Below are 24,067 nucleotides of genomic sequence, written 5' to 3' on the forward strand. Positions count from 1 at the left end.
GAAGTTAATTATATATAGAGAGGCCCCCCGGGTATAAAGGGAAGCTTGGAATGTGTCGCTGTTTGTGGGCACAACCCTAGTGCGACCACCTGCCTTGATGTTTATCCAAGTAGAGAGGCCACCAACGGGCCTTCCTGCAATAGGAATGGGGGATAGAATGTTAAAACACTCAAAACCCTCCATAGACAGCTCCTGGGTTGCCCAGGTCTCTTGAAACATTACGATATCCTGACCACTTATTAGCTCCCTCCAATCTCGTAGGTTTAACTTGGATGCCAAGCCGGCGACGTTCCAACTCAGAATCTTGAGTGTCGAGTCAGCTACCGTTATGACCGGGACATCCTGTGAACTAGCCTGAGTATATGTATCAGTCGATGCTGATGATGATGCATCACTTAACACTTCCCTTGTTGACAGGGATGGCAGTCAATCTTGACAATCCAGACCTGACAACGGTGTGAATCTATTATTAATTGGGATAGTGTTACGCGGGTTGGGAGCGAATACTTCAAAAGTCGGTTTATAAAAATAGCCTAAAGGTAGTGCCCATATACCAGTGCTGTAACTGGCCTCTTCTCTCTGTGGCGATAGGATAGCTTTTGCCACTGATTGTCTGCGGAAATTAATAATTATACAATCCCCTTTAATAGATTTGGGGGATGTTCCAAGCCATCCTACCCGCCGGACCATAATAATGTTTTCAATTAGAGATGGCCTAAACCGCTTGTGCTTAGATAGCCAGTCAACGCATTTACAGCGTAGTTGCTCCCAAGATCTTTTCTGATCCTGTCTTAGAAAGGGGACGCCAGCCAGGACCACAACGTATGGACAGGCCTCCGGGGGTAAATCAAGTAACTCATTATTTCCCTCAGTGGGGATATTAGGATTTAAGTCAGTGCCCACATTATACTGAGTATTGTGTTGCGTATTAACTAGACCATCACCACGGTGTAAGGGGATGGAAGCATTAATAGGAATTTGCGAGTTAATTGGTGGATTGGCAATGTTAGTCCCAATTATACTTTTCAGGGGGATTTGGCCCTCTGTAATTCCCGTAATTCCCTTTTTGTCTAGACAGGAACGAATTTTATTACATGTCATGCAATCACTAATTCTCAGATTTGTAGTGGAGGGAACAAGAGTATTTTGGCATTCTGTAGGGATATTAGCAGTGGATTCATTTTGGGCCGAGTGTCTAGTGTTTGCCAAAATAGGTGACTTATCTACAACGGGGGGAGCAATATTCGTTGATTGAACTATCGACCGTGGATTTGGGACGGACTGAGCAACTGAAGTACATTCTTTCACTACAGCTAGGAGGTTATCAAATAGGGGTTTAACACAATCAGTAATCAAACCAACCAAAATGTTAATATCAATAGCCCTAGTATGATTTCCATTGTCCGTGATGATTGGGAGCAAAAAATCAGTCTCAGTCTGAGTTCCAATTGAGTGAGAGCAGGATTTGGGCAGTGCGGCATGCATGGTTGGTGGGTCATGCATTAGAGCCTCCACAGATGTTTGATTTGCGGATGAGCGAATCCACGAGTTTAAAGTTGTGCGAGTGGAACATGGGCGTATTGGTTGTTTTCTTTTTACACAAGTGGGCTTCCCAGCTTTCCTTTTACGTTTTGCCCCTAAAGGTGGGACATTAGATGATACATGATTTAGTTCTGGCGAGTCCACTGTAGTAATTTCGCATGCCTCTTCGCAAGCCACAATAGGAACAGGAACATTAGTATTACTTGTGGTGATATCAATAGTGTCAATAGGCAAACCTGAAGATAGAATTGATTGTCCTAAACCAAGGGACAGGCGCCTCTCAGTAAGTTCGATCTCATTGCTTACGATACTAACAGCTCTTTCCAGCATGTTCTCAATGCTCGTTGTGGCAGATTTCATAACAGGTGGGATGGTTCGCTTCCCCATTTGTAAAACTGTTCAAACTCTCACAATTAAGCAGCTGCACAAGTGTGATGTATTAGGGTCGGTGTATTTCGCTCACCTGATTGTAGACATGAGGATAACTGGGATGAAAGAGGGGTGGCCCAGCCCAGTCTCCTCCGGGCGATGACGGGCAAGGACGGGCCCGCCCTTGGCCCGGGCTTCGCCCGGGCGCCGCCCGCGCGCGTCCCGCGCTGCGGTGTCTTGCTGGTGCTTTAAAGCGCTCGTGCAGGTGTGGCTCCGCCCTCACTTGGCAGGGTGTCAGCAAAGGTCACTGGGACAGGTAGTCCCCCTCCTGCAATGTCGGCGTTCTCCTCTCTTTTATAATAATGAAATTAATATTAAATACATAAGTGAGAAAAAAACCCACATAGCAATAACAATGGAAATAATTTGATGTGTATTCCAAAATGCTATCAGATCCAGCAGAGCGGGAGCAGAAATGGTCAAGAGTGTGCAAGGGACAAAGACTAGGCATGGAAGGGAAAATGCGATGCGTCAGAGTATTGTATTGTAATTGCATTTATTTAGCGCTTACTACCATTGACGAGGCATCAAAGCGCTTTTTCGGTGAGTAGCACGCTACTCTGGAACCCATAAAGGATCAGTGGTGAATTAGTATAGTGAAATATGAAAGTGATTTGAGAGGTGGATATGTTAGTCAGTTATTTTGATTGAGAAGGATAGTGGAGGGATAGAAGAGGGGAAAAGGTTTGCATTTATATAGCGCTTGCTACCCTTGAAGGGGCATTGAAGCACTTTTTTCGGCAAGAAGCACGCTACTCTGGAACCCATAAAGTATTAGTGGTGAATTAGTATAGTGAAATATGAAAGTACTTTGAGTGGTATTTGTTAGTCTGTTGTTTAATCACAACTCAAAGCAGAAGGAGAACAGGAGAAGTGAGTTGTGGACCGGCACCTGAAGCAGAAGGGGCTGCTCTGGAGATGGATACCAGACATCCAAGCCCAATGACACCATCCAAGAACAAGAGGGCAGGGGCTGACCCTGAACCTGAGGACGGCTTACAACAGAAACTAGTGCAGAGACAGCTTCATTCTTTGTCATCCAAAGATATTTCAGGGAAGACCATTCCAATGAAACATTTAATTGAAAAGCAAAATCAGGGAATTGCAAGTCAAAGAAAAATATTTCAACAAAATTAGGTTAATGAATTGAAATCTCAAGATTAGGGTAGGAATATTCTTATATTCAGTTTTGTTGTTAAGGTTAGGACAAGAGTCAAATACCAGCTTTGGGGAAATGATATAGGATTGGTTGGGGCTGCGAAACGGCAATAGATAATGCTGAGGTTAGGTGATTTGTTAGACTAATGTTACAGATTAGTGTTGTACTCAGTGCAAAGTTAGTATTAGGGTAGCGACACCAGTGATAATTTATACGAGGGTAAACGTGTGAATGGTGTCACTGTCATGGCAACAATTTGAGTCAAGTTAAGCTCTGTCAGAGTCAAGTTACATTTAAAAAATGGGCAGGTGCCGTGGTTAAGGCTAAATTGGGTTAATGTAGATCTCGGGTTCGAGTAATGCTTAGGATCAAGGTTAGGGTTGAGGCTATGGGGCATATTATCAAGCCAGGCGATAAAATTATTGCCGCTTTAGCGGTAAATGGCGATAATGGGCTTGATAATATGCTCTATGGAATTTCAATTGAAGCTCAGGTTAGATGTCCTTCACATCTAACTAATTTTATCGCCGTGCTTGATAATATGCCCCTATGTTTGGGTAAATTCAGAGTTAGGGTTAGGAGTAAGGACTGGGTTCTGTAAGAGTTTAATAAAAGGTGGGATTTGGGTAGGGTTACTGGTAAGGTTTGTTGTCAGGCATTTGTAAGAAACATTATTGAAGGATTGACAAAAAGGTATTTCAACAGTAGATGAAGACTGTATCGAAAATCTTTGCCATTTTCAATTAAAAGGTTTTCAACCGAAGAGTTGCTATTGAGACACACAGTAACAAAATCTGACATTTTTATTTAAATTATTTTAAGCAATTTGTTTCCCTGTAAAAATTATTTTAAACAAATTGTTTCTCTTTAACGGTATTTCTTGAAATATATCGAAATGAAATGCGTTAAATCTGATTAAGTGGGGTCTCTTTATACGAAGCGATTCATTCTAGAGTAGCATGTTTATTTAACGTCTAATGTTGTTGTAAAGATTGTTCACATTTATCTTTGATATGTCTACAAGCAATATAAATTACCTTACAGCAGTTTTAAATCGTGTAGCAAAACAAAACCAGCACATGTACACAAAGCACACCCCAGCCACATGCCCATGAATTGGAGTGGCTGCTGTTTTCCTTCCCTTTTCACTTTAAGGCCTTCATCAGTAGTATGCCTTTGGTCACTCAACCAGGCCAGTCTCTATGAAGAGCATATTTCCTTTCCAAATCTGACACGCCACCATATATATTTGTGATTAAAAAAACAGAGCTCTAAAAGATTGCCGTTTTCAATGTTGTTGGATTAAGTATTAAATCAAAGACTGAATTGTATGACATAATAAAACGACAGAAAACCAAACAGTCAATGTCGGTGTATTTTTAAAATTCTAATCATTAATGGAAAAAAAGATAGAAAGAAAACCACTTACGGCTAAAAATGTTGCTTTTATTCTACTGTGTTCCATTTACATATTTGCCCTTCGCTCTCCTTAGGTACCCTCGCCTTTGGCACAGAACGCATAATTTAGGTGGTGAATAATAATCTTTTGATAACTGTTTGAAACTTGAATGAGTGGGTCTAATAACCCTCCACGTACAGGGGAAGAGTCACGCATGAGGCTGGAGAAAGGAGACAGTATAACATCCCTGAAGCATCAACTGTCACGCATATCTTTCTCGTCCTTGCTACATGGGGCTATCACAGACAGCAAAACGTGCCTTTCATTATGTTACCGCGTTCTTCCTCTGGCACACAACGAGTGTGTCACCTCTGATGTGCTAGCAAGTGAAGCCTTTAAAGAGCTCCAATTGTGTGCGGTGACCGCATGCCACAGACTCATTAATCATAGCTTAAAACCCGTGCATGCCGCATGGATTAATTATAACCCATCAAGCCAAATTTATCTCGGTCTCTCAATACCCTGACCTTGTAAGATGTGTAGGTGCTGTACAGAAAGGAAATAAGGACACTGGAACAGACTGCCTATATTGTGAAGGCATTCTTGAAATCTGATGAGGGTAAATTTATTTTCAGATGATACAATGGAAATTAACCGGATTACGACACATGGTGCGCGTCCCACCCTAGGTATGTAAACTTCTTTCTAATCAGCCCCAGGGATTCTGGTCCCTGCCTAAGTAATCTCTCTGGCAGTGGGGTTAGTCGGCTATTAATATGTTGGGTTAGCTCCGGCACAAAGTGTCCTATCATCAACTGACTAAGCATGCCACTTTGACTTGGCCACCAAGCTAGATTCCTCAGGGCAGCTTCCAGTAAGCCTCAAGGCAAGCGGGTTCACTGGGCTCTGCACCAACCAAGCATGGGCACATGTCCACAATTACAGCTGAAATGAAATGCATACTATTTAGCCTTCCTAACCAGCATGCTATGCTGCATTTGCAAGCTACACATGTCTCCCTGTGGGTACTTTGAGTCCAGGTTTAAAAATATGCATAGCCCAAAGTTCATAGGTGAAGACCGGTGCGTAAGGTAAGTTTTGCCTGTGTGGACGGGGCAGTCAAAAGCTAGTTAGAAAGACGAGCCAGTTGTTTAAAGCAAGGGGAACTATTCAGTGGCCTAATGTGTGGAATTAACCCTCTGCTGATGTACCATGAAAATACTTAAACATTGGAGAAAAAAAGACAAATAAACAGTAGCAGTCAGTGGCAGGTGGGGCACCTAAGATTGAAGTTTTTAAATCATAACATAATTATTTAAACTTTTTGAAAAGGGAAGGTGAGCCTATCTGTCCACAGGATTCTATTCAATCCAGCAGATGTGGCTAATAGTGCAACCACCTAGTACTACCCCTCTTGAAGAGACTTCCACTTACCCAACAACAATACAGACTCACCTTCCACTTCAAGGCCTTCTAGTGCCCATCTACTCTGCTAACACTCTCCCTCATAGGACTGTGTGTCTTGTGTGCTCGCATGACGTGTCCACGCTGCATCTCCATGAACTGTCTTTGATTGTCAATGTACTGTATACAGTAGCTGCATTGTCCTGTCCATATATAAGCACCCTTGCTAACAGATGCAAAAAAATCACCTTATGTACAAGAGTGAAGAGTGTTTTTATTTCTCGTACTGGATCTTTTAATGTTTTACTTTGCTGTGCCCTGCCGGGTGATTCACCTGAAGTGGTCTGTAGTACAGTAGTTTGGCTTTTCTGTGCATGGGCAGGTGTGTCAGCCGAGGTGGCTTTATTATGCATGTTTTATTAGCTGAAGTTTCTGTCAACACTTTTACAGGGATGACTGCCAGTGGATTAACTTTGTTTTGACTTGCGCTGCTGGTGATTGTGTTCGTTGAGGAGATTGACATCAGTTTCCCCATGCAGTTAGAGTTTATGTCTGATGCTCTGGTGGGCATTAATTTCAATTTGCCCATCTTGGCAGTTCCTTTGCCAGCTAAAATGGTTGGCAGTAGTTTCACTTTGTTGAGCTGGCAGATGAGGTGGTTTGCAGTAGAGTCCACCTGCTGTGTTAGTGGTGCCTTTGTTAAATCAGCTGGATGACATTATGTAGGAAAGTAGGATCTGCTTTCATGGTCACCCCCACTTTTTGTTGGTGTCATTGTGTTTTACTAACTAGTCTGACTGGGATCCTGATAATCAAGAACCCAGTTTCTGTGTTTCTTCCCTAAATTGGACATGGTGACTACTTAGATACACTCCAGATTGGCTACTGTTTACCCTTGTAAGTCCCTAGTGTATGTTACTAAGGTACCCAGGGATAGGTATACCAGGGGTTTCCCCATTGGCTGAAGCATGTATTATGCCACCCATGAGAGAGCACTCAAATTGTGACTACAGGCCTGTCATTGCAGCCTGTGTAAGCTGGTGCTAGCACCACTTACGACAGATATATGTTTCCTTATATCTGAGGTCACTGCACTTAAAACCTATCAGTCACACCTACGGCAGGCTTTTCAATCCTGAAGGTAGGATACTCGGTTATAACTGTGAGGGTGCCCTTTCATGAGCAGGACACCCCTACAACCCTCAGAGTCCATTTTCCCGGGTTGTAAGTGCATCAGCCATCACGATACATAGAGTGGCCATGCATCACTACGGGATGGCTTTCTCTAAACTGGCTTTAATGAACCCTGTCATGTTTGGTATAAAAAATGTTGGAATCATACCCCCACACCATAAACGGTATGGGAGGTATGATTCCGTGCACTGTAAAACTCCTCCAGGAGGCCCTCAGTGTTCCCGGTACCAGTCTTGTGGACACGGACTGCAAACTATGGCTGCTGCCGACCAGAGACATGATTCTGCCCTCCTGCTGCTGAGCCAAGCTCAAGCAGGTTAAGGCAGGACAATAGGTTTCCTGTCACAGGGAGGTATGACCACCTCCCAGACAGGACTTGGTGTATTGGGACATGGTGGGGGCGCTTGCCAGCACCTCTAGACTGGTTTGAAGGGCACATTTGGTGCCCTCCTTGTATACTCCAGTTGAAACCAGTTGCGGGAGCCATTAGCTCCCGTGCTGGTGCTAAACTAGACAAAGGACTTTCAAGTATTCTCCCCACTGTCCAGACCCTCCTCTGGGAGGGACCCCATAATCGTTCCAACCCTTTCCTTAGGGTACATAGTAGCTACTTACCTGTGGGTGGGTCCTTAGATTTGTCATGAGACAAGATTCAGATCCGAAACCACTCCAACTTCAACCGTCTGGGCACTCTGGACTTCGCTGGACTTCGCTTTGGGAACCGAGACTGTAACTGGGAAGACTCCTGCTGCTCCTGGTCTCGTCGTCCTGCAAGTCTTCTGAAACATCTGTGCCTGTGCCCCATACAGGTTCTTCACAAGGCCTGTACACATCCAAAACACCCAAAGAATCTCCCTTGGAGTGAATGAGTCACTTCCCTGCATCTGCTCCTATGGAAGGTTCAGCAACACAGGTGGTGGTTCTGCAACTCCCTTGAGGCCTGTCCTGTCTTCACAGCAAGTTTGAAGTCAGTATCCCTCGTCAGAACTGGAGGAGCGGTACCCCTTTGCACTGAGCCGACGTGCCATTGCCAAGGCTTGTTGAATCTCTCCTCCAGAGATCTTTGGGCTTCAAGAAGCTCCAGCCTCAAGCATCTCCTGCAGCCAAGATCTTCATCTGCACTGCATCCTCTGCACCAATGGCCTTCATCATTTGGTGAGCTACTTGAGTTCCTCTTGCAACTCATGTGCCTCCAGTCTGTGGGTCTCTTGAGGGTCTTCTTTGGCTGCAGTGGGCTCCCCTGCTTGCTCAGGGACTGCTCTGACTTACCTGATTGTGGTCAGTCACTTGGACCTTGCTGGCCCCGACACTGCACCTTTTTCGTCTACTACATTGGTTGCCGCTGCCAAGGCTTCATGGTGCCCCTGTCCGACACTGACCCCTTGGCTCTTGACATCCAATGTGGGACAGCTCGTGAACAGCTCCTGGTCTTCCTCAGCATTGCCTGGTCCATACAGTTGCAACTCTCCGGCATCCCCAACATCGATGGGCATACGTCTTCCGTGCCTCCTGGTCACTCCTGAGTGGCATAGACTCAGTCCACTCTGCTTGCAGGTACCCCTATTTTTGAATCCACCTTTGGGTTCCACCGGACACTTTCACCTTCTTTGCCAGTGGCATCTTTTCTGAAGTCCTCCATTGTGGTCTACGGCGCTTTCCGAAGTCACTTCCAACCTATGCACCTGGCTTCCCTGGTGTAGGTATACTGGTTCCTGGGGTATTCACGGGTGGGGTGACACTTCAACCTTCCATCTTCCAAGGGATTTCTTCAGGGTCTGCTGGGAAGAGACCTTCTTCTTAGAAATTGCAAAGGCGACTTACCCATTTACTTGAAATGAGTATGCGGTCATGTTCCCACTCTGCACACGACCTCCATGGGGTTCCTAGATACTTACCTTGGGTGGTTCCTTGGGTTTCTGACTCTTCTGGGTCCATTCTCGACTTAGGTTGTGGTTCGCATTCCACTATTTTACAGGGGACCACTGTGTATTTGTGCTACTTACGGATTCTATTGACAAAGTATTGTGTGTATTGTATTTATATCTCCGGGTAGGAGATATTGTGATGTGCTAGTGAGTGTCAAATGATTAATACATTTTTTTTATAATACGCTGTGTGGTTCTTTTTCACTTAGCCCATACCATAATATTAAGTACTGGTAAAACAAGCTGCTCATTTACAGCCGCTGCTCCCCTGCGGCCCCTCCCCCCTGCCCCACACACTCCTGCCTCCCAGCTGAGCTTTCACTCCCCCTCCCCTATTTAATGGCTGCCGCTGCTGGGATAACCGAGCAAAACCTCTGACCTCTGGTCAGGGACCTGCTCTCTCCCCCAGTAGTGCCTTCATTCTACCGTTGCCGTTGTTAGGGAACTGGTAGGGTTCAAGCCTGCCTCTGCTTCCCCCTGCCTCATTGTGCCAGTTTTTTCCCTGTGTCATCCTTCTTGCTGTATAGTAGGTTTGTAGGTCCCTCCCCCCTGCCCCTCACGTTCCTGCCTCCCAGCTGAGCTTTACCACCCTCCTCCCCTATTTAATGGTGGCTGGTGTGTGGCCGCGCAGCGTACACAACAAAGGCAAGCAAGTCTGAGCCCGTCCGCGACCCGACCGCGACCAGCACCAGGGACCCTGGACCTCCAAACATCCACCGCTACGACTCAGCTACCCTCCTTGCACTCAAACCCAGGAAAAAAAACAACTGCCAGATGTCCACGCCAAGCACCACCCACGGACAGTTCCCCTGTTATCACTGCTGCCAGACCTTCAACACCATCACTACCCCCACGGCCACCACCCTGCACTGAACGCCAACAACTCCGAAACCCTGAGGTGCCTCCTCCTCAATGGGTGCTCCCTGCACAGACATGCCGTTGAGATCTGGGACCTCCTTGACACCCTCTCACCAGACGTCACCTTCTTTTTTTCAGAAACCTGGACCAACACCTCCTCCACCCCACCACCATCCCCAACGGATACAAGATCCAGAGGAAAGACCACCCCAGCTGCCCAGGAGGAGGACTCACCATCACACACAAGAGCTCCCTCCGACTCTCCACCTCCACCATGAATTAAACCCTCTCCACCACTGAACACCTTCACTTCCAGATCCAGACCAGCCCTAGAGCCACACTTCACGGCACGTTTGCTTACAGACCCCCCGGACCTCGCGCCTCATTCGCCACGACCATCGCTGACCTCATCGTACCCCACGCCATCACCTCCATGGACTACATACTCATCGGAGACCTGAACTTCCACATCGTCAGCCCCAGCGACCCCAACTTCACCACTCTCCTGGACAACCTCACCAACATCAGCCTGAAATAGCTCGTCACCACGCTCACCCACAAGGCAGGTCACACTCTCTACCCCATCTTTGCAGGAGGTAACAGCATCCACTTCTGCCACACCACACAATCCCCCTGGACAGACCACTACTGCGTACACTTCAATGTCAACAAACCCACTGCCCCCAAACCTGCGCCGCGCCATCCACGAAGGAACTGGAGCAAACTCACTGAGAAGCAGCTCAACTCCACACTCAACCGCAACGCCCCCACCACCTCGACCAACGCCAACATGGCAGTCAGGGAACTGCACAGATGGATCTCCAACTGCGCAGACAAGCTCGCACCCCTACGTAACCCTGACAAACAGTGCCCCAGGAAGGCCACCTGGATCACCACCGACCTCCAAGATTCCAGACGCACCTGCAGACGTCTCAAGAAGAACTGGAGAACCAGCAAAATGTCAGAAGATCACACAATCTACAAGAACGCCATGAAGGAATACCACCAACGCATCAGATCCACCAACAGGACCTTCATCCAAAACAAGATCCTCCCCAACTCCAGCAACTCCAAGGAACTCTTCAGCATCATCCAGGAACTTACCAAGCCCCCCAGCAAAACCATGGACATCACCCCCTCCCAGGACCTCGGTGACAAACTTGGATCCTACTTCCATCTGAAAATCAAGGACCTCTACGACCATTTCAACAACCAGACACCTGACTCCGAAACCACCTCCCTCTCCAGCAACACCAGCCAGCCTACCATCTCCTCCTGGACCCCAGTCACCACAGAAGACACCACTTCGACCATAAAAGGCATCCACTCCGGGGCCCCCACGGACCCCTGCCCGCCGCACATCTAACACAGCGCCGTCACTGCCATTGCTCCAAAACTATGATGCACCATCAACACCACCTTCAAGACCGGCATCTTTCCCAATGACTGGAAATGCGCAGAAGTCAGACCCCTGCTCAAGAAACCCTCAGCAGACACCACCGGACTTCAAGAACTACCGACCCATCTCCCTCCTCCCTTTCAAGGCCAAAGTCACCGAGAAGATCATCAATGCCCAGCTAACAAAATTAATCGTAGAAAACTCCATCCCCGACCCCTCCCAATCTGGATTCCACTGCAACCACAGCACCGAGACTGCTCTACTCACCGCCACAGACAACATCAGCATCCTCCTCGACCAAGGACACAACTGCGGCCCTGATCCTACTCAACCTCTCTGCAGCGTTCGACACCGTCTCCCACCGCACACTCACCGCCAGACTCGACGACGCCTGCATACATTGAACCACCCTCGACTGGATCCACTCCTTCCTCACCGACAGAACCCATAGAATCAGACTCCCACCTTCCTCTCTGAACTCACGGAAATCAACTGCGGAGTACCCCAAGGATCGCAGCTCAGCCCCACGTTCTTCAACATCTACATGGCCCCCCTCGCTTCCATCATAAGACAGCACGGACTCAGCATAGTATCCTATGCCGACGACACCCAGCTCATCCTCTCCCTCAACAAGGACCCCGTCACCACCAGACTCAACTTCCAGGAAGGAATGAAGGACGTCGCATCCTGGATGAGCAGCAGCTGTCTGAAGTTCAACTCGGAGAATACAGAGGTCCTCGTCCTCGAACCCACTCCTCTGCATGGGACAACATCTGGTGGCCCTCAGCAGTCCACCCAACCCCACAAACCACGCCCGAGACATCGGCATCGTACTCGATTCCTCCCTTTCCATGACCCAACAAGTCAATGCCGTCACCTCCAGCTACTTCAACACCCTCCGCATCCTCCGAAAGATCTTCAAATGGATCCCCCCGAATCAAGGAAGACCGTAACCCACACACTCATAACCAGCAGACTGGACTACGGAAACGCCCTCTATGCCGAATCAACAAATCTCTTCTCCACAAACTCCAGACCATACAGAACACCGCAGCCAGACTCGTCCTCGGCATTCCTCGACACAAACACATCACCCAACACCTGCATAACCTCCACTGGCTCCCCATTGAGAAGAGAGTTACTTTCAGGATACTCATCGACACCTAAAAATGCCTCCCCAACACCGGACCCCAATACCTCAACGAGCGAATCTCCTTCCACGTACCTATGAGAAACCTCCGATCCGCTGACCTCACCCTCGCTGAAACCCTGCACATCCGCAGAGCCAGTACAGGTGGAAGAGACTTCTCCTACATCATGGCAAAGACCTGGAACGAGCTCCCGATCGACATCAGACACGCCCCCTCCCTTAACATCTTCAAGAAGACACTCAAGACCTGGCTCTTCGACTGAACGGAGATGCTTACCCCCCTCCAGCGCCTTGAGACCCTCACGGGTGAGTAGTGCGCTTACCATTCCCCTGATTGATTGATTGATTATACTCCTTCTGGACTAAGCCTGAAGACTGCTCTTCACATCTACCACTTAGAGAGCTTTCTAAGGTTGTCTAAGACCACTAAAATCACCATGAGTGTTGTCTGGATTAGTGCAGGATGCTACACTTACATAAGTGAACACCATATACTAAGCCAGCCTCCTATATATTAATTTCACATTGTTATGTGACCACTAGACGTTTAGATGAAATGACTGGTGTGGTTTGTTCTGTAAGGGTTGAAGTGCCACATATTGAGTCCTGCAAGAGTTTCCGAGTGGTCTGATGGCAATGTCATGGTGAGAATAGTGTAAGCTTTTTTAATTGTGCTCTTCTGAAGGTGCATCGGATTAGGGAGAGGTTATCGCCAGGTGTTTGTTGCTTTGGAACCAGGAATGGTTTTAAGGAACTAATGCTGCCCTCCCAAGTGAGAGTTAGTGACAAGCAACAATCAGATCATGTATGGTACCTTGGGCCTTTACTCTGAATGGTTTAAGAATTTGGTGAGGAGACTGCTGCAGTGAGCACTCTTTTACCACCCCCAGTTTGAAGGCAGTTGCAGATGTATTGGTTGTCACCGCTAATAGAGAGATATTAGAGGTGAGATCTTTTGTCAGTTTCCTTTCTGAGGACTAGTTCTGGTCTCAAGGTTAGCTTGTTCCAAGGAAATTATATGTAGCCATTTAAAGGAATTTTGCACCATTTTTCATTTGTTTTCCCTTGCGTACTCGCATAATGTATGCCTGAGCTGGAAATAATAATACAATATGAGTTGTCTCTCATGCAATGGTTTCATTTGTTTTCATTTTGTATTTTTTAGATACCAGTAGAGGCTGTTTGTCCTTATCTATTCAAGCACTAGCACGGTAAGGACAGCTAGTGGTCACATTTCTTCGTTAGTTTGTAAACAACTTATAACCTGAACTGGACGAGGTTGTGTCAGTGCCTTTATCAGTTCTTGTTAACCTGTAGGTGGTGCTCGACAATGGCATCCATTTTACCCTTTTTAACCAGTACAGCAGTTTTAAATGGGCCGAACAGCTCTTCTTTCTATCCAATCTCTTGTGGTGGAATGTTCCTCCTTTCACACATAAGGCCATCTCTTTGTGATGTGGAGTACCTCAGGGAGCGGCATGTACCACGCACTCTGTGCCCTAAGTGTGACAGGTATGCCGAGGTGCTGGCCCCATGTCGGCTCTGCTGCAGTAGCCAAGCTGCACCTCAATGTTGAGGTCCAACCAGGCAGAAGCGAGTCTGTGGTTTCTTGTATTCCTAGTAACAGAGGTCTCCCCTGGCACTTTGGCCTGGACTGTTCCTATGAAGGCAGGACCAGGGCTGAGTTTCATACTATTGCACATGGACTGGAATGTGCCCCAAGCAAATGCCAGTGGCAGACTATTTTGCAAACAGGCTATCACTTTTTTGCCTTATTATGTGTTGCCAGTTTCTATGCCTTTGATTTGTTCATGCAGCACTGTCAGTGAGGTGTAGATTCGGATTCGACCTAAGTGTGCCTCTTCAACAATGAGCTGAGGGCCTGCATCAATGCAATCCACGCCCAAAAGAAAACAAAGCGGCTTCAATGGAATGTGTGGGAACCGGAAGTCGTGGAAAATCATGTGCTGGGATTTCAGACTCAGAGAGAATAGAAACTTTACAAGCTAGTAGGGAGGTTTTGAGCCTACTGCCGGTTTCATGCCCTTTTGTTCTGGTCTTGGCAGGGGTAGCCCCCTCAGGAAAAATCAAGTAGAGACATGGGACAAACTGCGCAATAAAAGCGTTGACTTGTTTTCAAAACATAAAGGGTTTAGGGTGGCAAACACAAACAACATTATCATGGTACGCAGAGTAAGTTGGATAGGGCCGTCTCTAAAGAACATTAAGGGGGACTGTATAGTCGTTAACTTCCGAAATCCTTCAATGGTTAGATCATTATTGATGGTACAGGAAGCAAAAGCTATCAGATTAACCCATATCTGGTCATTGCCATTGGGTTACGTTTATAAACCAACTTTGGGACTAAAACGTAACGATGCCCTGTCCCTAACTATGCATAATAGGTTTTTACCATTGTCTGCCCTAGACAATTAGGATTGACTGCCACCCCGTCTGATACCAAGTTAGATTATCCCTGCATTACATGAGCATCTGTCTCGTGGGCACCACACTCCAACTATGTCTGGTATTGATTCAAACCTAAACATATTAAGCTGGAATGTTGCCGGTCTGGCATCCAAAATAAACTTGCCAGACTGGATAGAAATAGTCAAAAAAGAGGATGTCCCTATGTTACAGGAAACTTGGGCTACGCGGGATTAACATTTGGAAGGATTCGAATGTTTCAATATCGTTGTCCCCATTCCTAAGGCAGGTCGCCCATCTGGCGGGCTCTCAATTTGGGTTAATATCTCTGCAGGAGGCAGTGTGAAGGTTCTTGACACTAAAAATGATACGTTTCAGCCTTTGATTTAAAAAAGGGGGGTTTCTATATGTCTAATTCACTTTTATAACAACGATTTTTATACTACACCTAATATGAATTTTATTAATCTGTTCAAATTTATTTCAACTCTACAAAACCTTAAGGGCTTTGACAATTTAGCAGGCATTTGTTTGGGGGGTGATTTTAATGCTAGGATTTCCAGTGGAAATAAATTAATCACAGATTCCCTCACCAATGTGCCCCCATGTAATAGGGGGATAGAATTATTGGATCACTTATGTAACCACAACTTACTTAATGCTATGGAAATTGCCGCAGTACCCTAAAAGGACAAGCACGTCGAGCCAACATATAGAGGTAGGGGCAGTGCTTCCACTATTGACTATGTTTTCATTTCTTCTATTTTAGAAGATTATTTGTTAAAAGCTGAGGTTATACCAACTGTTCAAGGTGACCATAATCCTATTAAAATAACACTGAGAATTGCCCCTAAACCTACTTATGCTAAAGAGTGCGGCGCAAGGAATTTATCACCCTCTACTGATAATCTAAGATTAGTTTGGCGTGGCAATGATAACAAGAATTTGTTTTTTTAACATGGTAAGCGAATACTCGCCACTTATCGATACTTGCCTGACACTAAAAGACCATAACCCTGAGGTAATCGGCGCCTTTGTTCAATTCTGCGAGGGTGTTAAACTTATGCTATCTAGGCCCATAGTGGAAACACATCCTGGACCTAGATGGTTTAACAGAGATTGCTCTTTAGCAAATAGAGAGCTTCGTAAGGCACTCTCACTGATCCCCAGAGATCTGGTTCTTATTAAATCTCTGAGGCAACATTATGAGATAGTTATTAGGATATGAAAGGATGGAATCACAAAAGAGCGTTGGGACAACCTTGCACGTGCTGCTACATTAAAGAATGGGAACGGCTTTTGGGCTGCAGTCAAAGATATGAGGTCAGTGGACAATCACTGACCCCCATAAGCTGTAACATAACTAGTGATGCATGGGAAGCCCAATTTCCTAAAATGTATTCAGCCCCAACTCAAAATGAGGACCCTTGCACATATCAAGCTGCCGCCAGGATTCAGATAACCTTGTCAGAAGTGGAGGACGCCATTCAACAGAGTTTGGGCAATAAAGCTCCCGATCCTGACGGGATGCCCATTGATCTCATTAAAAATAAACCTGGGTTATGGGCGCCCCTTTTATTAAATATTTTTAATAACTTAACTACCGCCACGATTCCATGTACATGGTCTACTAGTATCATTGCACCTATTTTTAAAAAGGGTGACCGTTCCAATCCAAGGTGTTATAGACCAATCTCCCTAATCGATAATACACTGAAAATTCTAGGGAGGATCCTTTACAACAAGATAAGGTTATGGGCTGAGGAAGACCCTATTTTACAACCATGCCAGTTAGGGTTCAGAAGTAAAATAGGCAAAGTTGAACAGTGTCTAAACGGTAACCTGATTATTGGCAAATATACTATAGCCCAAAAATCTCCAATTTATTTGACTTTTATAGCTCTTACCGCAGCCTTTGACTATGTCAACAGGTCACGCCTATGGTCTATTCTTTTAAAATACGGCCTGGTTGAGGTTTTAGTCCATTTTTTAGCTTATTTGCATAGGGTCTTGTATGCCCGGGTGAGGATCAGCAAGGGTGGGGAGGTATCAAAAGATATCAAAATTGGTAGAGGGGTCAGGCAGGGGTGCGTCCTGGCCCCCCTCCTTTTTATTTTATACATTAATGACCTACATAAATCACTGGCAAAACTTACTAACGATGTTCCGAGAATAAATGGCAACACACTCCCTGCCCTACTATATGCCGATGATGCGGTCTTAACGGGCCGCACACCTAACGCCCTACGTGCTTTAGTACGAGGTTTGGTAGATTTTATGGCCGTTTTAGATTTAAGGACTCATTTTTAAAAAATCGTTTTTAATGGCTTGTGGACCGAAAAAGTATCCTATTAATACACTAACTGGGGATTCTAAAAGTTTACACCGCACTTGCACTTTTCCATATCAGGGGCTGGTATTCGCAGCAAAGGGCTCTTGGGTTGACCACATGGCGCATAGCCGAAGTACGTTTTCAAAAGCTATCAACTCAATCCTTGGCCTTCCTCAACCCAAAAAGACAGAGGTGGTTTTAGCTATTTATAAAAATGTTAAATCACAGTGTATTCCCACCGCAACATTTGGCACCGAAAGTCTGGGGTTTTACAAAGTGTAATAGTATCCAGGGTGAAGAAAATAGATTCTGTAGGAAACTCCTGGGAGCCCCGATTTCTTTATCTCTGTACGTTTGCCATAAAGAACTGAAATTGCCATATGTTGAAGATTATATCAGGGCTCGTCCAGCTATATTCTGGCTTGCAATCTAGAAAAATCCGGCAGCGACCTTCACCAGAAATATAATAAGAGATTGTCTTAAGTGCAAGAAGGGTAGGGATATACCTTGGCTTGCTGCTGTAAGGGAGAGCTTAAAAAGCGTGTATCTTCTGCACATTTTCCTAAATCCCACTGATTCTGAGGGTATAAACAAAAAAGCCTTACAGGAGGTTCTGTACGCACAGTATAGTAACGCAAAATATGAAAAAGAGGTACAGAAAACCTCAGTCGTCGGGTATATGTCCATAGAGGATGCCTCTCATTTGCCAGCCAGCTATCTTTTAAAACCCTTAGGTCGATGGGAGAGAAGATTGCTTTTTCGCCTAAGGGCCGGTACACTGAGATTTCTACTATGCTTCCCCTTGGGGTATAATGCCAACCTTGACCAACTGACATGCCCCTGTGATGATCGTAGCAACCAAACAATGTTGCACTTTCCATTCTTCTGTCATTTTTATTTAAAATATACAAAAGGATTTTTGATGCCATTCTTAAAAAAAAAGTGCTACCATTAATCATAAAGCAGCTTACATGAAAATACTCAAATTGGAAGGGGATGAATTAATTTTTCGTGTAGGCTCGTTCCTGAAAGCAGCAGTACGTGCATGCGAAACAATGTGTACCCCAAGAAGGCTTTTTATTGATCGAATATTAATATTGTATTTATGATAATTGTCTTAATACTCGGATCCCTGTCTACTAATGTAATCTATTTTATTTTTACGGTAGAAACCACATACAACCCATAAGTTCCCATTTAGAAAATGTTTTTATGACATTGTATTTCCTTTTATAGATTCATGCATTTTCATGTTGCCATTTTGATTTGATTTGTACTTTATGGATATATTATATCCGAATAAAGATTTTGATTGGTTGAAAGCCATACCAGTGGCTGGAAGCACTCTGTGTTAATGCCGATAACAAAGCATAACACAACACAACATAACATAGCACAGCATAAGATAAGATAACAATGATGCAGGCTTTGTTTCTCAGGGGTAAACTCCGAGAGCGTGATTAGGTGTGCAGGGTGCTGGAATTACTGGGAACAACCCAGATATACCGTTCCTGGTTGGTAATTGTGCCATTACACCACCCAACATGTCAGAAAGAGGAATAACGGAGCAGACTCAGCTTTCCCGGGTCAAATTCCACACAGCCAGGGCTTTAAGTGGGCCTGGTCCTGCCGGTGATCAGCTCCGGCAGTTCTAAAAAGCAGGTGCTGAGACGGGTCCCTATCGGGCTCCCCATTTTTGTCCTCACCCTCAGGGTAGAAAAAAATATCGTAACTCTGCAGCAGGACCACCCTTCACTGCCAGAGACTCGTTATAGTTCTTGCACAGTCTCATTTCAGAACTGAAGTATTTTCAATATTATATACAGGGAAGCCTTAACTGCTGCTCGACAACCATTAACAACCATTGACAAAGCCAATAGTCCTGGCTTTTTGTACGTGTGAAGTTACATGTTGTATTATATATACATCATACAATGACAGAAGAGGCACAATACCAGTCGGGCAGAACACTATGCTAAGAACAGATTTTTAGCCGAAATGTTTTAAGCTTCGCCCTTAATTACATCGACCGCACCCCTTTGAGACACCCCCCGCACAGTTTTTTCATCCCACTTAAACCCCTGCACACAGCTATCGTTTAGGCGGATGGTAAATGGAAGTGGGACACGTGCAGTGGGACAGGGGGTGGGGGGTTTGTTGAGCACGTGGCCGTGCTTCTGAGTGGCCGGGAGAGCACCGATTGCCCTCCACTGATGCATTGAGTCCGGGGAGGGGAGGTCAGCCCCAGGTCTCAGCCTCCGCAGCCAGGCGGCGCTGTCTGCTTGTGTGCACACTCGCACCTGGCACTGCTCCCGTAGGGGAAAGGGGGTGGGCAGTCTGGGCAGGGTTGCTGCATGACCAAGCAATCCTCTACTGCCAGGGCCTATGGGGTCAGGGTGAGTGGAGGGAGTAGTGGTCGGGAGGCTGTGGCTGGGATATTTGGGGAACCGGGGAGCATTGTCAAGTCCTCCTGTGGTTCTTATGGGGTACGGCAGATACCTCTGTATCCAGTCCCCTCCTGCATATGTTTCCAGTTTGTGGACTCGCATATGGTAACACCTGGAACCCAGTACTTCCGGGCCTGGAAACACTCAGGCCCAGATTACAGGTGCAGGGCTGAATTCCAATCTCCAGTGCAAACGTGCCTGCACAGGGATCAACAATATGTGCTGTCTGATATTTATCACACTTTCGCCGTTTTCCCCTCAGATAAATCCCAGCAGGTCAAACCTGTCGAAATGTATTGGGAGAAAGGTCCGTAAAAAAGACAAAACATGCAGAATTTGATGTGTTAAATACCAATTTCATATGTTATGCCTCACTTGCAAGTTAAAACGCCGTAATGGGAGTCATATACCACACTGGTAAACATGTCACTCTGGGGTAGTAGTATTTCCCACGTGTGGTAAATACCTCACCTATACCTCCAAACAGGTAATGAGGGCCTTAGAATCAGGTGGAGCAGAATCCTCCCAGAGACACTGTTCCACCTGACTAATAATCGGGCTGATATGTAAGAATGTGTTCTGTATAAATATACTTTGATTTGAAATGTATTGTTTGAAGATGTGTACGGGTGTGGAATATAGTTGCATTTTGTGTAACTATAATACATTATAAATAACCTTCATGCCACGGTGGCCTATTAGAATCCACGTTGACACCCAACGGAGAAAATAACATAATCTCGTGTTTAATCACTCACTATAATAAGGAGCGATGTCACTTCAGCACCCTGTGCTAAGTATGTGAGTTTTAAGTATGCAGGATGAGAGGGATCTATTAGGCATAGGCGCGTGGGCAGAAATGAGATGGAAAGAGACAGATGGGGGATCAGTCGAACAAGCCTAGTCTATTTCCTGATTTTAACTATTCCTTTTGCCCTGTTAGTTTAACTGGTGTCTTTCATTGGAGTGCTTTGCCATTTCTTTATTCAGCTTTGGAAAAGCAGGGAGTGCTCTTGAAGCATTAGTTCTCACACATAGACTTACACAAGGGTGTAGTCAGCAAAGGCGGAGTGTGGGGGGGAATCTAGGTAAAGTGCTCTTCGGGGCAGGTGGACTGGTCATGTCACAGGTATAAAGGAAAACACAGGAGCTGGAGGAACAGATGGTGCAATATGGGGTAGCAGTAAGCACATTGGCTCACTAATACTGGTCAAAAACACTGTGAGATGCAACAATAACTTTACAGGGAACTTGGGTTTTTCAAACTAATCAACATTTTTTAAGTTGGACAAACTAGAGTAGGTGTGTTTTTGTCAGTGTGGGCATGCAAAAATCTAAGGTGAAATCCAACAGGCACTTCACATTTCCCGACTGAAAGCACTTGTACCCAACCATTTACTACAGAATACACTTTTTAGGAGGGTGTAACACCCCAAACACTTCCCTGGAGCTACGCCCCTGGATGGAACACTACAGTACAAAAAGGTAAGCAATATAACATGGAAGGGATAGACCAATTAAACAGGTGTGAAGGATTGATGGACAAAGCAGATCTGAAGGATGCAGAGCCAAATGCAAACTACTATGACGAGCGGGAACCCTACTACATACAAACGTTGCTAGGCACGTCGCTCATTGCTGACTCTGCCTCTATAGCCCCTGAACCTATCCTGCACTACCTCCTCACCGACCTGTGTGTTTCCTGAGTCCCACTCCTAGTCTGTGCCCTACCCTCCACTGGCATGTTCTCCAACTCTTCCACTGACCATCTTCCTAATGTGCCTCGCTGGTTACTCTTTTCTCATGTTTTTAGGAGATTGCAGTTTGATCTGTCGTGACACAGAATTCATCATTATTGTTAAACAGTAAAACGGAAAAATCACTGTATGATTCCCTGCTACTCTTCGCACGGTGTCATGCACTTGACCTATTGAAATGCAATGCATGGCTAGATATTTTAACATTCTTTTAACATTACTTTGCTATAAAATCTTACAAAAGCAGAATTTGCTCATAATTTTAAGTTTTGCCCAGACTGAGTGTGCAACTTCATCAGTTCTAAATGAATGGACCTCATAGAGTGTTATCATCATTGTGATATTCTGACCCCATGAGATTCAATTCAGGAGTGCACTATGAACCTTACTTTTCGCATGCACATATTCACAATTTGCAGCTAAGTATAGAAGCTGGAAAGTAAGTTTGAGCAAATGTGTCTTCTCTTAGACGCTGCAACACCTCATGCTTATTTGCAGAAATGTGCAGCACGTTCTTTCAACATTGCACACCACACACAACATCTCTTATATATGACATATTACATCAAACATTGTTAACCATAACTACAAAAGGGCATCCAGTTACTTTACAGCCTCGTCAAGGTCATGAGCTACTGTAAAAATGCAGCAAGGTCATATGATAAAATACACCACAACAATGCGATTGTGTTGTGTTCTTGATTTGTGTTGCGTTGTATTGCTTGTTGCATTGTTTTGTTTCTGTGGTGTAATGTTGCGTTGTGTTATTGAATTGTGAGTGTGTTGCATTTTGTGGTGCTGCATTGGTAATATGTTATTTTGTTTTTGTGTTTAATTGTTTCTGTGCTGCAATATTATGTTGTACGGTTGTGGCATGCTGTTTAATTTTTGTTGTGCTGCACTGCTAATGTTTTGTTTTGTTTTTGCATTAGATTGTTTTTGTGCTTCATTATTTTATTATAATTCTGTGGTGTTTTGATGGGTAAATGTAGCAATGTTGTAGTTGTGCTATTGTATTGGTGTTGACTTCTATTGTATCGTGACGTGTATCTGTTGTTTTGTTATTTTGTGTTGGTCTGTATTTTTGGGTTTTGTGTTCTCTAGGTTTTAGTTCCTTTAATTCTTCAATAAATGATGCTATATTTCAAGCCAAAAGAAGTACAATCCATAAAAATGTCAGTGAAAAGAACCGCACCGGTTCTAGAATTTCAGGGGCACAGGGCCAAAAGGGAATGTGCGAGGCCCTTCTAATTTGCATATGTGACACATTCAGGGCTCTAGAAGCTGCTTTGTTCAGACTTCTTCTGGGCCACAGGTCCTTCTCTCAGACACCTACAAGCACCTCTTTTACAGCCCATTTCGGGCTGAAGGTGTGAGAATTGCTTGGGAGCTGAGAGTTAAACCTGTGGGCGCTAAAGTGCTGACAATGGGCGTCCCGCAGTGTCTCTGAATGGGAAGCCATGCAAGAGGCCTAACTGCAGGACAAACCTGCAAATGTGTCACCTTGCAACTGGGACAACATCCCTAAGAGGTCCATGGAGGGCCCCTCCCCTCCTCTCATGGGCCCAATAGCCAAGAATCGGCAGGAGTACAAGACGGCTGGTGGTGTTTTAAACTGGTGCGGGCCCATGCTAGTGGGCTGCGTGCGAGGCCCTGGGCAGCTGCCCACACTGCCCATGCCTAGCGCCGGCCCTGGAAAGGAACCAGTTACCACTTCCAAAAGTGGCAACCTACCACATTATAGCTCAACCATCAGTCTACACCCATGTTAAAGAATATGTCTTAATAACACTTCCAAATCTCACTTTATGTGATTTGGCCCAATGTTTCTACTTGTTAAGTCAAAAACCAATAAGGAAAGAAAACAGGTGGGACATCACGTTAGTTCTGTTTGAAAACAGACTAAAGGGCTTTATGATGCGCAGTGAATGACCTTTGAAACCCTGCAGGGGAAAAGAGGTCGAGCAGGAACAATATGTGTGCCATTGCAATGCATAGCATGGCAACCCTAGAGGAAGGGAAAGAGGTATAGCCAATCCTGTGACCTGTGAACCCAATCTAACATTAGGGAGCAGTCACTTTGTAGTGATAATTATGTCTTTTATGTTCTGCCCTCTGTTTAGTGAACCAATGGTTGACAAAACAAAGAGTATGATGTGGATGGTCATTGAAAGTAGAAAAAGCACAGTTGCCAGTCGGCCATACACATGCATTGTGGCAATACTGACTCCTTCCATTGGACATTGAGCAGAGTGATTATTCTGTATTTCACTATACATAAATCCACAGGCCTTCAAGGCTGAATAACATCTGAGTACAACATCCCACAAATCTATTGGCACTTCAAGAGCTTACAGAGATGATATCCATCTTCATATTTTCAGTGTAAGCAAAGCTTGGCTTGACTAGACTAGACTGGAGATGCAATGATCTGACCAGTAGAAATGACTTCAGAACCGGGACAATTTTGGCATCTGAGCAGTCAGCACAGTTGCCAGCAGATCAGACTGATTATGCGATGTTAATTGATATGATATTGGGTGAAATGCATTAAATCCTATAGCAAAAATACTAACATAATGTTTGATGACGCACATAAAATCATAGTCAATAGAATAGTTCAGTATCCACAGTGATATGAATAA

The 24,067-nt window shown here is 45.3% G+C and overlaps 1 long non-coding RNA gene across 1 annotated transcript in view; it reads right to left on the bottom strand.

The window, feature by feature from the left end:
* Window positions 1–2,011: 2,011 nt before the first annotated feature.
* Window positions 2,012–24,067, bottom strand: part of LOC146867636 (uncharacterized) — a 241,667-nt gene continuing 219,611 nt past the window's right edge. Inside the window, exon 4 of the long non-coding RNA XR_014966115.1 lies at window positions 2,012–2,262. This is a non-coding gene — a long non-coding RNA (uncharacterized LOC146867636). The remainder of the gene's footprint in view (window positions 2,263–24,067) is intronic.

The sequence above is a fragment of the Triturus cristatus genome, chromosome 1_2 (genome assembly GCF_964204655.1).
Source record: "Triturus cristatus chromosome 1_2, aTriCri1.1, whole genome shotgun sequence".
NCBI classification, from domain to species: Eukaryota; Metazoa; Chordata; class Amphibia; order Caudata; family Salamandridae; genus Triturus; species Triturus cristatus.